The sequence below is a fragment of the Herpailurus yagouaroundi genome, unplaced genomic scaffold (assembly GCF_014898765.1).
Source record: "Herpailurus yagouaroundi ecotype Mexico unplaced genomic scaffold, PumYag 77, whole genome shotgun sequence".
Classification (NCBI taxonomy): Eukaryota; Metazoa; Chordata; class Mammalia; order Carnivora; family Felidae; genus Herpailurus; species Herpailurus yagouaroundi.
The window spans coordinates 79,965,714-79,980,925 of record NW_024412388.1 but is presented as its reverse complement, the minus strand read 5'-3'; the positions used below and the strand labels follow the sequence as shown (position 1 = coordinate 79,980,925).

General features: G+C 41.9%; 1 pseudogene; it reads left to right on the top strand.

Moving 5' to 3' along the window:
- The first annotated feature begins 13,041 nt into the window (after positions 1 to 13,041).
- Positions 13,042 to 13,714, top strand: LOC121017802 (eukaryotic translation initiation factor 2-alpha kinase 1-like; annotated as a pseudogene).
- Positions 13,715 to 15,212: the final 1,498 nt, after the last annotated feature.

Here is a 15,212-nt window from a genome sequence, read left to right as displayed (position 1 = left end):
GGTGTGGGGGGGGGCGATGGGCTAAATGGGTAAGGGACACTAAGGAATCCACTCCTGAAATCATTATTGCACTATATGCTAACTAATTTGGATATAAATTATTAAAAAAAAAAAGTAAAGAAAAAAAGGGGGGTGGCTATTATGTAAGCAACTCACAATATTTGCTACAATTTCTAAATGTAGTTCCTGAAGATTATTAATTAAAAAACCCACCAGTCCTTTTATCTACCAATTCACATAAATTCCTTCAACCAATGTTTATAACACCTACTATATGTTGGGTATTGTGATAGAAGCAGGACTCTCAAGATCATCAAGATATAGTCCCTGTCCTCAAGAAGCTCTTGGTTGAATTAATAAGAGATAAAAACACCAATAATTTGAGGACAGTGAGACAAATGCTATATTAGAGATATGTGCCTGGTGCATTGGGGGAACAGAATAGATTGCAGCATCCTGAAAGGCAACCCTTGAGTTTTTGAGAAGCAATTAAACAGAGGAAAAGATGGGGGTATATGATGGCCTTCTAGAGAGAAAAGAGCATGTAGAAAGACAAAGATGATTGGAGAACACTGCTATACCTTTGTGGAACTACAAATTTTTTAACATGGCTAATGTGGAGAACTATATAGGTAGCAGGAAGGCAGGTCAAGCTAGTAGGATGGGTGGGAGCTAGATGGTGAAGGGCTATAAATAGTGAAATAAGAAAATGACACTTGATCCCAAAATCTATGGGGAGTTATTGAAAGATTTCAAGCAAAGGAACAATAAAATTAGACTGTTTTAGAAGGATTACTCTGAGAGTAGTTGGATGTATTTGCCTTCATTACTGGATAGATGGTGGTGCCATTCCTAAAAAGGGCAAGTACAAGCATAGGGAAGAAGATACCAAGTTCAGGTGTGTATTTTGAAGTTTGAAATACCTGGCCCAAATAGATCCTTCTCTCTTTCTCTCTCTCTCACTCTCGCTCTTTTTCTTGCCTTCTAATTTACATGCAATCTATCATGCCTTGTGAACCTATTAGCCTCTATTTTTGGTTTCATTTCCATTATTTTAAGAAAAATACCCTTGGATTAGAAAGGAATACATCAGGGACGCCTGGGTGGCTCGGTCGGTTAAGCGTCCGACTTCAGCTCAGGTCACGATCTCACGATCCTTGAGTTCGAGCCCCGCGTCGGGCTCTGTGCTGACGGCTCAGAGCCTGGAGCCTGTTTCGGATTCTGTGTCTCCCTCTCTCTCTGCCCCTCCCCCGTTCATGCTGTGTCTCTCTCTGTCTCAAAAATAAATAAACGTTAAAAAAAAAATTAAAAAAAAAAAAAAAGAAAGGAATACATCAAAATGTTCCCAGTGGCCATCTTTGTGGTGGGATTATATGACTTTAAAGAAAATACTTTTCAGTATTTCCCAAAGTGAGCATTTTACATGCATCTCAAGACTAAATACCCTCAATTCTAACTGCCTGAGATGGTGTCATTTCAGAGCCAGTATTTTTTCCCCTAAACATGGCATCTTCTTGAGTAATTTTAAGTAAATGCCAAGTTTTTTTACTCGTCAATTAAATTTAAAAATTTTACCATTTAATTGTTTTTGGTTATACTTTAAATTTCTTATCAACACACTTACCACAATTTTGCAATCATTTGCTTATCAGTCTTTGAATGCCTCTGTGGAAAAAGTCTGGTCTTGTTCATCTTAGTAGACCCAAGACCTAAATATCCAGCAGAAATATATTTACTAAACACTTACTGAATTGGAATGTGTAATATGCATCTTCGTATTCCTAGTGCCAAGCTCAGTGCCAATGCCCAATAAACATTAGTGGAGCTATATTTCAACTTTTGGCCAGTACTCTACCAAAGTCCTACATAATCACTGGGTGGCAAAAATAAATTTTTATTTTCTGACAGTATCTCTTTGTCACATTATATGTGTGTGTATGTACCAAAACATTTTATACATACATATTTATATGTACACATACATGATTTTTTCTCTAATAGGTTTAAAAATCCTACTACCACTGTGCCTGTGAAAGACTGCTAAGTCAGAAAGCTTTTCTAATTTATTAGTGAGAAAACCAAGGCTGAAAGTTACCTAAGATTACGAGTACTGCAGTTCTAGACATTGGTTCAAAAAACCCTCTTATTTATTTTATCAAATGTTTAAAAGCATAAGACTAAAACTCTTCTTTTTTTAAAAGTTTTTTTTTTAACGTTTATTTATTTTTGGGACAGAGAGAGACAGAGCATGAATGGGGGAGGGCCAGAGAGGGGGGGGACACAGAATCCGAAGCAGGCTCCAGGCTCTGAGCCAGGCTCTGAGCCATCAGCCCAGAGCCTGACGCGGGGCTCGAACTCACAGACAGCGAGATTGTGACCTGAGCTGAAGCCAGACGCTTAACCGACTGAGCCACCCAGGCGCCCCTGACTAAAACTCTTCTATTCTAAAACTCCATCTGGGTAGAACTATCATGAGTGCTATGATCACTATATTCCTTTTGTAAACCAAGTTTCTAATGCCATGTTCTAGATATTGTGATGTGTTCAGCATCATCCCCACAATTTTATTGTATTACAGGGGCTGGGAAACCTAGGAATTTCCTTGGCCTCCCTAGCCAGCAGGAATCCTGTTCAGGATTCAGTCAACAGTGGGCATGTGCAAGAGACTGGAAAGCTAAAGGAAGGAAGAAAGAAACACTCCTCTAGCTCAGGCAGTGGTGGCACCAACTGAGCTGCACCCTCTTGTCATACAGTCAGTTCCTGGGACACCTGGGTAGCAGCTAAACATGGGCGTCTGGTAGTTTGCATCAACAGCATGGGGCAGGGAGCACAACTCCCTTAAGTCATGGGCAGTAATGGGGTCTTGCAGGAGTTGAATTCTGCAAACAACTGTAGGCTCCAGGGGAAGAAGCAGCTTCCTGTAGTTCCTCATGACTGGGTAACTTGACCTCCGTTAGCGTCTCCAGCCTTTCCAACAATTTTGTTACCTAATTTCCTGTGTTAAAACCCTCCTCACTTAAAATACCTTAAATAGCTTCCATTTTCTGATTAACTATGTAGCATAACATTTTATCTGATGTTCCCGGAACCAGAGAGTGTGCTATGCTGGGAAAATTATTTTTCTAGATAAGTTTAAAACTTTCAGGACTAGGGGCACCTGGGTGGCTCAGTTGGTTAAGCTTCTGACTTTGGCTCAGATCATGATCTCAAGGTCCACAAGGTTGAGCCTCGCATCAGGCTCTGTGCTGACAGAACTGACAGGACTAAAATATCAATTGTCCTGAAAAAAAAAATTTTTTTTTTATAAACTTTTTTTTTCAACGTTTATTTATTTTTGGGACAGAGAGAGACAGAGCATGAATGGGGGAGGGGCAGAGAGAGAGGGAGACACAGAATTGGAAACAGGCTCCAGGCTCTGAGCCATCAGCCCAGAGCCTGACGCGGGGCTTGAACTCACGGACCGCGAGATCGTGACCTGGCTGAAGTCGGACGCTTAACCGACTGCGCCACCCAGGCGCCCCTGTCCTGAAAATTTTTATTAAGTGACTCATACATGATCCTTTCTTCCTAAACAGAATATTTAAAAGGCAATTTTTCTTCCTTTCCATTATTATCACCATTGGATATTCACCGAGTATCTCCCCACACTGAAGCTCCAAGAACAGGATGGTGGAGAACACCAGACTAAATTAGTACTGACCACAAGCAGATACTTAGAAGTTCAATTGCAAAAACCTTTACTACGACAGTTACTAGAAATACAGATGATGATAATGATATGATTACTGTCCCCTAGATACTCTCACAGAAAAATGTGCAAGCAAACAAATCATAATAAGGAACGATAGATACAAAAACAGAAATATGTACCACAGGCACAGATTACATGAAGGAAATAAAGGGCTATTGACTGTACTTGAGGGTATCAGGGAAGGCTCTAGATGTAGGGTGAAATGTAAGCTGGATTTTTCAGTTTGAATATTTGACAGGAAACAATAAAAAAGCATTTCGGAGCAAAGAACAAGCATGTGCAAAGACAAGTGTGATAGCTAGTCTCTAAAGACAGCTCCCACTCCCAACATTTCATCCTCCTTCTGGATGCTTCTACATCCTCCTCCTGTATTCTCCCCCACTATCCGAAAGTAGAGCATGAAAACTTTTGAACTGAAATGGCATGAGGCAAAGAAGCAATTACTACTCATTTGTATGAAAACATTTTTGAGCATTCCCAGATTCAAAAAATAACCTCCCTTGGGCTTTTCTGACACGTTAGGACACATCTTGCTAACAGATACACAAAATAAATGAGGATAAAGCGAAGATGCCCACAGACTCAGTTCAAAGCTATGGTGTTTATGCTGAGAGGCTGAGTGTAGTTCCCTGGGAAGGAGTTAGCGATTCTACTCTGCTGCTAGGCGTGCGTGCTGCCTCTATAAGGTTCTCTCTGCCAAACAAACACTGAATGCTATTTTCCCTTTCCACCTTTGTTCGTAAAAGCAAAACTCCTCTTCAAATTTCTTTTGGTAAGCGAAAACAGGTACTAATGCAGGTCTTTCGTAAAAGTGAGTGGTGTAACTTGAACTTTTGAAAAGCGAGAGATACCTGTATCCTCTCCCTGAAATAGCTCTGACCAATAGAATGTGGTGGCAGTAATGTTCCGGGACTTCTGAGCCCAAGGCTTAAGAGGACCTGCAGTTTCCGCTTCCTTCCCTTGGGAACACTCTGGAGCCACTCCTTAGAATCCCACCATACTCTAAGAAGTTCAAGCCGCATGGAGAATCAAGGCATTGCAACTGACCATTCCAGCTGAGATCCCACCCGATGGTACCAACCACCAGCCAGGTGAGTGCGTTACCTTGGACATTTCATTCCAGTTGTGCCCTCTGATGACTGCGGCCTCAGACAGCAGTATGTGAAGCAACCACTCAGCTAAGCCCAGCAAATTCACAGAACTGTGAGAAATAATGATTGTTGTTTTCAGCTGCTGAGTTTTAAGTGACTTCTATGCAGTAATGAGGCTCCTGCACGAGTCAGTCAGCAGATGAGTGGAGGCTCCGAAAGAGTTCTCCTAGTTCCTCATTCCTGGGCAATATCGTCTGCCTTTCCTTTTGGTTCTTCCAGTTCTTCCTATAATTGTATTATCTAATTCCCTGTATTAAATCACTCTTTGCTTGAAATCCCTTGATTGCCTTCTGTTTTTCTGGTTAATTTTGTAGTATAACATTTTGTTATCCTATACTCCTAGGACCAGAGAATGTGCTATGCCTGGAGTGGGTGTTGGCAGGGGAGGTTTTCTGATAATTTCAACCTTTTAGGTACTGAAATACCATATTCCTGAAAGGTTTTCTCTCAGGAGAAAAAGTCCTCTCTTTTTAAACATGGCACATGAAATGTAATCATTTCTTTCCTTTTCCATGACCATCATCATCAGATATTTATTGAATGCCTGTATATTGTATGATAGCTCCAGGAGCAAATGGTATAGAGCATCAGGTGAAATGAGGGCTGACCACAGCAGATATTTACAAGTTCAACTAAAAAACTTTGCTATATCAGTTGCCAGGGATGTTGAAATAATGATGATATGGTCCCTGTTCTCTGGCAGGTCTCACTGTAATGCAAATAATTTGTAAACAAACAAATTATAGTATGGTATTATGGATTTGAAAATAGAAATATGTATCACAGGCGTAGACAGCCAGACAAAGAGTAACTATGCACTGAGGAATTAGGGAGAACTTTACATTGGAGCTAAAATTTAAGCTGTGTCTTGCTGTATGGTTAGAAACTTGCCAGGTGAAGCGAAGAAAAGGTCAATCCAGGGTGGGGAAGAAGCACATGCAAAGGTAATAAAATGTACAAGAGATGGCATTATACTGCCCATGTTTCAGTGCAATTGAGAAAATGTAGAAAAAGTTGAATCACGTTATGAAAGATACTTTATGTAATGCTTAGAGGAGTTTGGACTTAACACTATCATCACGGAGCAGAGGAGTTTTTTTTTGTTGTTGTTGTTTTGTTTGTTTTTTTTTGGGGGGGGGGGCAGAGAGGGAGCATGAACAGGGGAGGGGCTGAGAGAGAGTGAGACACAGAATTGGAAACAGGCTCCGAGCCATCAGCCCAGAGCCCGACGCGGGGCTCGAACTCACGGACCGTGAGATCGTGACCTGGCTGAAGTCGGACGCTTAACCGACTGCGCCACCCAGGCGCCCCAGCAGAGGAGTTTCATAGTCATATTTGTGTTTTAGAGACACAACACTGTTAGCAATGTGAAGGAGGGATCATAACAAGGAGGGACTGGCAGCCAAGGCCAGTTAGGAGGCTACAGCAAGATTCAGGTGGGAACAATAGACTGTGAAGTGAGGCTTATAGTTGCCCAACCTCCAAAACAGCATGACTAGAATACTGTAAAATAATTCCAACATTAAAGGTGGAGGCAGCACTCTCCCCAAGCCTTGTCGTCATATATTAATAGCTGTTGATTTATCTGTACCATTAAAAAACACATCCTTGGGGCGCCTGGGTGGCGCAGTCGGTTAAGCGTCCGACTTCAGCCAGGTCACGATCTCGCGGTCCGTGGGTTCGAGCCCCGCGTCAGGCTCTGGGCTGATGGCTCAGAGCCTGGAGCCTGTTTCCGATTCTGTGTCTCCCTCTCTCTCTGCCCCTCCCCCGTTCATGCTCTGTCTCTCTCTGTCCCAAAAATAAATAAATGTTGAAAAAAAAAAAAACAACACATCCTTAACTTCAAAATTCTAAATAATGGTCCACAATTACTAGATTTTATTTCCTATTTGCATAATAGTAAGCTTGTTATTGGGATATAAACAAATAGGGGCCTTGTAATTAAATTCTTAAATTTGGCCTTGGTTGGGAGCTTACTCCGAAGAATTCCAAAATTCTGCAACATTTGGATAAGATGAAATTCTAGAAAACTGATTCCAGGTTATATTTTCCTATAGTCTTGGAAGTATTTTGATCAGAAGAAAAGTCTTATATAAAACCAACACAATAAACCAACTTTCTGAAATAGTTTAACAATATTTCATATTCTGCATAACACTGAATCATTTAGACAATAGTGGGCAGAAAGAGGAAGCCCAAAACCAGACATTACCTCTGCTTCCTTAGAGTGAGCTCTGTAATTATCTTGCAATAGCACACAATTTTGCTATCCTCGGGAAGGCTTATAATTTTTTTAATGACTTCAAATAAAGATATAAAGATTCATCCCAGTATTCCCAGAGTACTTTTGGAGAGAAAGCAGAATGATCTAGTGGAAGAAACATAGTCCTTAGAACTACTTAGATTCTTTTTTTTAAATCTTCTGAAATGTTTGTTTTGGGGGGGGGGGGGGAGGTGGCAGGAGAGAGAGAGAGAGACAGTGCATGAGCAGGGGAGGGACAGAGAGAGAGAAGGAGGCACAGAATCCAAAGCAGGCTCCAGGCTCTGAGCTGTCAGCACAGAGTCAGACATGGGGCTTGAACCCACGAGCCATGAGATCATGATCTGAGCAGAAGTCAGAGGCATAATGGACTGAGCCACCCAGGCTCCCTGGGGTTCAAATCCTGATGCCTCCACTTGCTAGATATTATCATATTACCTAATTTTTTTTACATGTTTATTTATTTTGAGAGACAGACCACAGGCGAGGGAGGGGCAGAGAGAAAGGGAGACACAGAATCTGAAGCAGGCTCCAGGCTCTGAGCTATCAGCGCAGAACCCAAAGCAGGTCGCGAACTCACAAGCTGTGAGATCATGACCCAAGCCAAAGTCAGACACTTAACTGACTGAGCCACCCAGGCACCCATATCTATTACTTTTAATGCTACACCTGTGTTACCAGCCTGCCACCCTTGACTCTCAATACCTACACCTCACAGAAGTGCTGAGAAAATGGAATAACTCACGTAAGATCTAGTACAAGTGTCCCCTTCAGTCATGTAATATTTATCATATATTATAAATTGTTGTTGTATATGCATTTAAAATTTTTTTTTTCAACGTTTATTTATTTTTGGGACAGAGAGAGACAGAGCATGAACGGGGGAGGGGCAGAGAGAGAGGGAGACACAGAATCGGAAACAGGCTCCAGGCTCTGAGCCATCAGCCCAGAGCCCGACGCGGGGCTCAAACTCACGGACCGTGAGATCGTGACCTGGCTGAGGTCGGACGCTTAACCGACTGCGCCACCCAGGCGCCCCTGTATATGCATTTATACTATACTTCTTCCCTTGTTTCAATTCTCAATATATAGTTCTGTACACTCAAAAAAAAAAAAATGCTTCTTAGGGAACAGATGTTTGTACACCTATGTCCCTAGCAGCATTATTCACAATAGCCAAAAGGTAGAAGCTACCCATTCATCAGTCAATGAGTAAACAAAATGTGATGTATACATACAATGGAATATTATCCAGCTGTAAAAAGGAATGAAGTTCTGATACATATTATAACATGGATGAACCTTCCAAGCTAAGTGAAGTAAGTCAGATACAAAAGGGCAAATACTTTATGATTCCACTTCTGTGAAGTACCTAGAATTGTTGAATTCAGAAATAGAAAGCAGAACTGTGGTTACCTGTGGCTACAGGGAGAGAAGAATGGGAAATTACTATTTAATGGATACAGTATTTCAGTGTGGGATAATGAAAATGTTCTGGAGATAGTGGTGATGGTTGCACAACAATATCAATGTACTTAATGTCACTGAACCGAATACTTAAAAATGGTAAATTTTATATTTATATTTAACTACAATAAAAGCAATTTAAAAATATACTTGTTAAAAGATATACATAGTAATGAGATAGTATACCTGATCTATCTTAAACTGGGTGTGGCTACGATCTCTGGGTGAAGAGCTGGACTAGAGTTCTAGGGGGAAGGTGTCAGCAGATGTGAGGTCAAGAGCCCCCTTTAAGATTTTACTTTCTGCACAGAGGGAAGTGCAAGTGCACAAGTGGGGGAGGGGCAGAGAGCGAGGGAGTGAGAACCCCAAGCAGGCTGGGTGCCTGGGATCAAATCAAGAGAAGGACGCTTAACTGACTAAGCCACCCGGGTGCCCGCCTCAAAATATATTTTAATCCTGGGCCTATAATCTCCAAATTACCTTGTTTCTTTTTGTCTTTTTCAACTTAGACCACATGTTGCTTCCAAACAGAGGTTCAATTTCAGTCTTTCCCTGGTACCCTATTTTAAAAATAAAAACTTAGATCTCTAAGGCAGTGGTTTTCAACAGAGGGTGATTTTGTACCCCTCCCAGGACATCTGGCAATGTCTGGAGGCATTTTTGGGTTGTCACAATGTGTGTGGGGGGTGTGCTACCGGCACCCAGTACATCTAAGCCAGGGATGCTGCTAAACGCCCCACAATGCACAGGATAGATAGCCTCTCACAACAAAGAATTAATTGACCCAAAATGTCAGTAACATTGAGACTGAGAATCCTAAATTCTGACAAATTAAGGAATTCTAAGGTGCTACTTATTTGATTGGTTTCTGGTAGAGATTGATTGTAAGTTAAAAGTTACCTCTTTTGCTTCCCTACTTTTCTCTTTTCACTTACATCTTTTATAGGAAAAAGCAAATCTAAGTATATATGTTAAAAGTTTTATTTTGAGGAAATAGGAGAAGGATTAGTGATGATGCTTTAACTACAAGGTGGATAGGTGAAAAGGAGGTTATTTATGTACCCATTCTCTTCACCCTGGCCAATCCTACCCATGATATTCTATGCTGTGGGGCAAGGTAAAAAATAGAGGGGTTTGGGCACACCTGGATGGCTCAGTCAGTTGAGTGTCAAACTTTTTTTTTTTTTCTTAACAGTTATTTATTTTTGAGAGAGAGAGAGAGAGCGCGCAAGTGGGGATGGGGCAGAGAGAGGGAAATGCAAAATCTGAATCAGGCTCCAGGCTTTGAGCTGTCAGGACAGAGCCAACGTGGGGTCCGAACCCACGGACTGTGAGATCATGACCTGAGCCGAATTGACACTTAACCAACTGGGCCACCCAGGTGCCCCAAGTTTCCAACTCCTGATTTCAGCTCAGGTCATGGTCCCATCCCAGGGTCATGGGATCCACACTCAACGTGGAACCTGCTTAAGATTCTTTCCCTCTCCCTCTCCCTCTCCCTCTCCCTCTCTCTCTCTGCCCCTCTCCTTAGCTCATGCACATGCACTCTCTCTCTCTCTCTCTAATAAAAATTTAAAAAAAAATTTTTTTTAAAAAGAGGGGGCCAAGCTATTAGGGACAGGGAAGAAGAAAACAAACAAAATCCAAGTGAAGCCAGTGGAAGGCAGTGCCTATGCTATTTGGATTGGAGAATTCTTCCTGGTGGCCATTTGGGTATGAGGAAATATTTGTATTTCCAAAAAAGGTTATTAACAAAAACATTTTAATTCAATTAAAAATGTAAGCTATATGTTTTCCATAATTAAGCATTCTATTTATAAGTTTGACATACTATTTGTGATTACATAAAACTTGCATTTTTTTCCTTTGGAGCAGTTCTCTGAGTGCATAATACCACTGTGTCTACAACGACAAATACTTTTGCTTTTTGTTTTCCTCTTGCATGATATTAAATAACAAGTATAACTCATTTGGTATAATTTAGGTATTTTGAGAAATTCATTAACACTGTCAGGCCTCTAGACCTTTAGAGTAATTCATTATAATGGTACATATTAGAATAGTGCCCTCTTATAAGCACTTTGGAAAACTGACAATACATACTAAAACCAGTATGTGCATACCCCATGACCGAGTTACTCCACTCCCAGGTATACATTCAACAGAAGTGAGACATGTATAAGAATGTCTTCCATGGCATTATTCATAGTAGCCAAGAACTAGAAATTCCTCAAATGCCCATCAATGGTAGAATGGATAAATTTTGGATATAATAAAAATGGTTAAATTAATAAAATACTATTCAGTAATGAGAATGAATGACTACAAATACATATGCTATGAATAAATCTCATTCTAGTAGGTTGAATAATGGCCTCCAAAAATATCCAGGATCTAACCCCTGGAACCTGTGAATGTTATATGGCAAAAGAGACTTTGATTCAAATAAGGATCTTGAAATGAGATTTTCCTGGATTATCCAGGTAGACCCTAAATGTAGAGGCAGAGGAAGATTTGACTATAGAAGAAAAGATGATGTGATGATGAAAGCAGAGGCTTTAAATACCAAGTAAGGGGCCACAAAGTACACAGGCAGCCACTGGAAGCTGAAAAAAGGCAAGGAAACAGATGCTCCACTCACAACCTTCAGATTTAGGAACCAATCCTGCTAATAGCTTCACTTTGGCCTATTAAACATAGTTGCAGGGGGGTACCTGGGTGGCTCAGTTAAGGTTAACATTTGACTCTTGATTTTGGCTCAGGTCACGATCATTCACTTGTGAGACACATTCCGTACTGGGCATGAAGCCTGATTAAGATTCTCTCACTCCCTCTCCCGCCATCCCTTTCCCACTTGCGCTCTCAAAAACAAACAAAAAACCAAAAACAAGTCTTGGACTTCTGATACCAGGACTGTTAAGAGAATAAATTTGTGTTGTTTTAAATCACTAATTTTGGGATAATTTGTTACAGTGGCAAAGGAAAAACAGTATATTCACAAACACGATGATGATCAAATAAGAGTATACTGGGGTGCTGAGTGATGTGGCAGTGGGTTAGCAGGCAGGCTGGGCTGCAGTCTGTGTTGCTGGGGGCCACTCCGGGGACCAGGAGCGTGAGGCAGAGGGCAATGGAGCCGGGTCTGTGCCTGTGCACCTACCATGGACTTCCTGGCCCATGGCTCAGACTCCCAAGTATGATGGTGAGGGACTTGGAATGCTGCAGTGGCCCTCTCCCAGCCCCTGGCCACCTTGATTCCTGAGGAGGTTGGACAGCAGCGAGGTTCATCGCAGCCCCTGAGTGAATTGGGCTGGATCTCTGCTTGAACCCAGACCTAGTGGCGTAGTGCTGGGGTGGGGAGGGGCAGCAGGAGGGATGTTTGGAATCTGATATTCCAGCAGAACCCCAGGTGTTAAAATGACCCTACAACAGCTGATTTTGCCTTTTGCAGTTGCAAACCAAATTACTGCTTGTTTCTTCACTGGAACACTTGAGCCATGTTCATGAACCCACTTCATTCAAGACAGGTGTTTAAATTGCTTTGTCAGACCTTTATCAAAATGGCACTGCTGTCTTCTTTCACTTGTAGTGATAAGTTTAGCTCACCAAGACTACATCAGAACAGAGTGACTGCCTTTTTTTTTTTTTTGTAAGATTTTATTTTTAAGTAATCTCTACACCCAACATGGGGCTTGAACTCACAGCCTCAAGATCAAGAGTCATGTGCTTTACCTACTGAGGCAGCCAGGCGCCCATAGCTATTGCTCATTTAATGAGGTCAGCTAAAGAAAGAATTCCTCAGGATCCCTGTGAGGATATTTCTGATATCCAGATCAGATCAAGAGAAGTAGCTTGGAAGAACAAACCTCACATTACTTAAATGATTTAGAACAGTTTGCCCCCTTAGGAAAAGGTGGATATGGAAGAGTATACAAGTTCAGGAATAAATCAGATGGTCAGAATTTTGCAATCAAAATATGCTGAATAAGGGTGCAACTAAACAGATTACATAAAGGTACTATGGGAAGTGAAGGTGTTGTAGGCCATCATACTGCTTGGATAGTAGATGCTCATGTGGCCCAAATGCAAGATAGAATCTCTATTCAGTTGCCATCTCTGGAAGTGATCTCTAACCAGGAGGACAATAGAGATCAACATGATGTCAAAAATGATTAAAGTAGTAGCTCATCCAGGGGCCCCTCGGTGGCTCAGTCAGTTAGGCGTCCATCTGCAGCTCATGTCATAATCTCGCTGTCCTTGAGTTTGAGCCCCACGCTGGTCTCTGCGTGGACAGCTCCAACCTTGCAGCCTGCCTCGGATTCTGTGTCTCCATCTCTCTCTGCCCCTCTCCCACTCACACTCTGTCTCTTTCTCTCTCAAAAATAAATAAACATTAAAAAAAAAAATCATCCATTATCCTTGCCAAATTCACCCCAGAAAAAGAAAACTCCTTAGGAGAAGCTGGCACTGAAAATCAGACTAATAGACTGATGAACTATATCACCAATTTAGTCACAAAAGATGCCGTTGAATTGGAATCATTTTATTCAAAGAGCTGACTTGTCTTCCAGATTGCTGAACATCAGCTGCCACTTATGCATGATTACAACTTAGAAGAGAATTTCACATCCATCGAGGAATCTTCTGAAGAAAACTTAAAACTTGATGGGGCAGGTATCACCTGATGCAGTGTCACCTGATGTTGCACATTCAGATCCACCTGTGTGAACTCTCTTTGTAGGACTGGATAACTGAGTGAAACAGGCAGGGCCAGAATACATGGGCGAATGTACACACATCCTTATGTTAAGGCCAGTGTTGCAATAAAAATCTTTTCAAGAATTGGTGGAAAGTGTATTTTACATTCATAACATAACAGACACCTGAAGTCCAGAAATATTTTTCTTCATGGCCCTGATCAGCAAGTAAAAATAGAAGACTCTGGTCTGGCCTATACAGACATCATTCAGAACATGGACTGGATCAGGGCACCTAGGTGGCTCAGTCAGTTGGGTATCTGACTTCCACTCAGGTCATGATCTCACGGTTTGTGGGTTCGAGCCCCACGTCGGGCTCTGTGCTGACAGCTAAGAGCCTGTAGCCTGCTTCGGATTCTGTGTCTCCCTCTCCCTCTGTCCCTCCCCTGCTCTCGTGCACTCTCTCAAAAATAAAACACACATTAAAAAATTAAAAAACAAACAAACAAAAAACCATGGACTGGATCAAGAGAAATGGCAACAGAATACCAACATATACTTCCAGGGTGGGTACTTGTCTGTATGTACACTTAACCTGAAGAGTTGGAAGGATTTGAGCGTGACACCAAATTAGATATGTATAGCTTGGGTGTGATCCTACTAGAACTCTTTCAGCCGTTTGGAACATAAATAGAACAAGTACAAGTTTTAATAGGTTTAAGAAGTGGTCAGTTACTTGAGTCCCTCAGTAAAAGGTATCCCACAAAGCCAAGTGGATCTAGCACTTAATCAGAAAGAATGCATCTCAGAGACCATCTGCTCTGTTCAGCTGCTATAAAGCGAAATTTTCCAAACTGTTGGAAATGTTAATCTCACCCTACGGATGAAGATACTAGAACAAGAAAAATTGAAGAACTAAAGAGGCAGCTAAGCCTCCTTTCTCAGGACAAAGGGGTTAAAGATGAGGGTGTGCCTGTCTACTAGCGTTAATTAGGCTCTATAAATGTGAAAGTGGTCTTAAACTCTTTAGGCTAGTCAACTGGAATGTAAATTTTCTTAATTTTTTTTTCAACGTTTTTATTTATTTTTAGGACAGAGAGAGACAGAGCATGAACGGGGGAGGGGCAGAGAGAGAGGGAGACACAGAATCGGAAACAGGCTCCAGGCTCTGAGCCCAGAGCCCGACGCGGGGCTCGAACTCCCGGACCGCGAGATCGTGACCTGGCTGAAGTCGGACGCTTAACCGACTGCGCCACCCAGGCGCCCCTGGAATGTAAATTTTCAATCTTCATTAGTGTGCAACAGGGGCGCCCCTGGAATGTAAATTTTCAATCTTCATTAGTGTGCAACAGGGGCGCCCCTGGAATGTAAATTTTCAATCTTCATTAGTGTGCAACAGGGGCGCCTGGGTGGCGCAGTCGGTTAAGCGTCCGACTTCAGCCAGGTCACGATCTCGCGGTCCGTGGGTTCGAGCCCCGCGTCGGGCTCTGGGCTGATGGCTCAGAGCCTGGAGCCTGTTTCCGATTCTGTGTCTCCCTCTCTCTCTGCCCCTCCCCCGTTCATGCTCTGTCTCTCTCTGTCCTAAAAATAAATAAAAACGTTGAAAAAAAAATTTTAATTTAAAAAAGATTGTATTTACATAAAATAAAAGGCAAAACTAATCAATAGTTTTAGAAAACAGAATAGTAGTTACTTCCAGGGAAGATGACAATGCTAAAATAGGGGCAAAAGGGGCTTCTGGGGTGTTTACACTGCTGTGTCCTGACCTGAAGGCCAGTGATATGAGTATGTTTAATTTGTGAAAACATATGCATGGTATATGCAGTTTTAAAAACTGGTACCTTTTCGGGGCACCTGGGTGGCTCAGTTGGTTAAGCATCCAACTG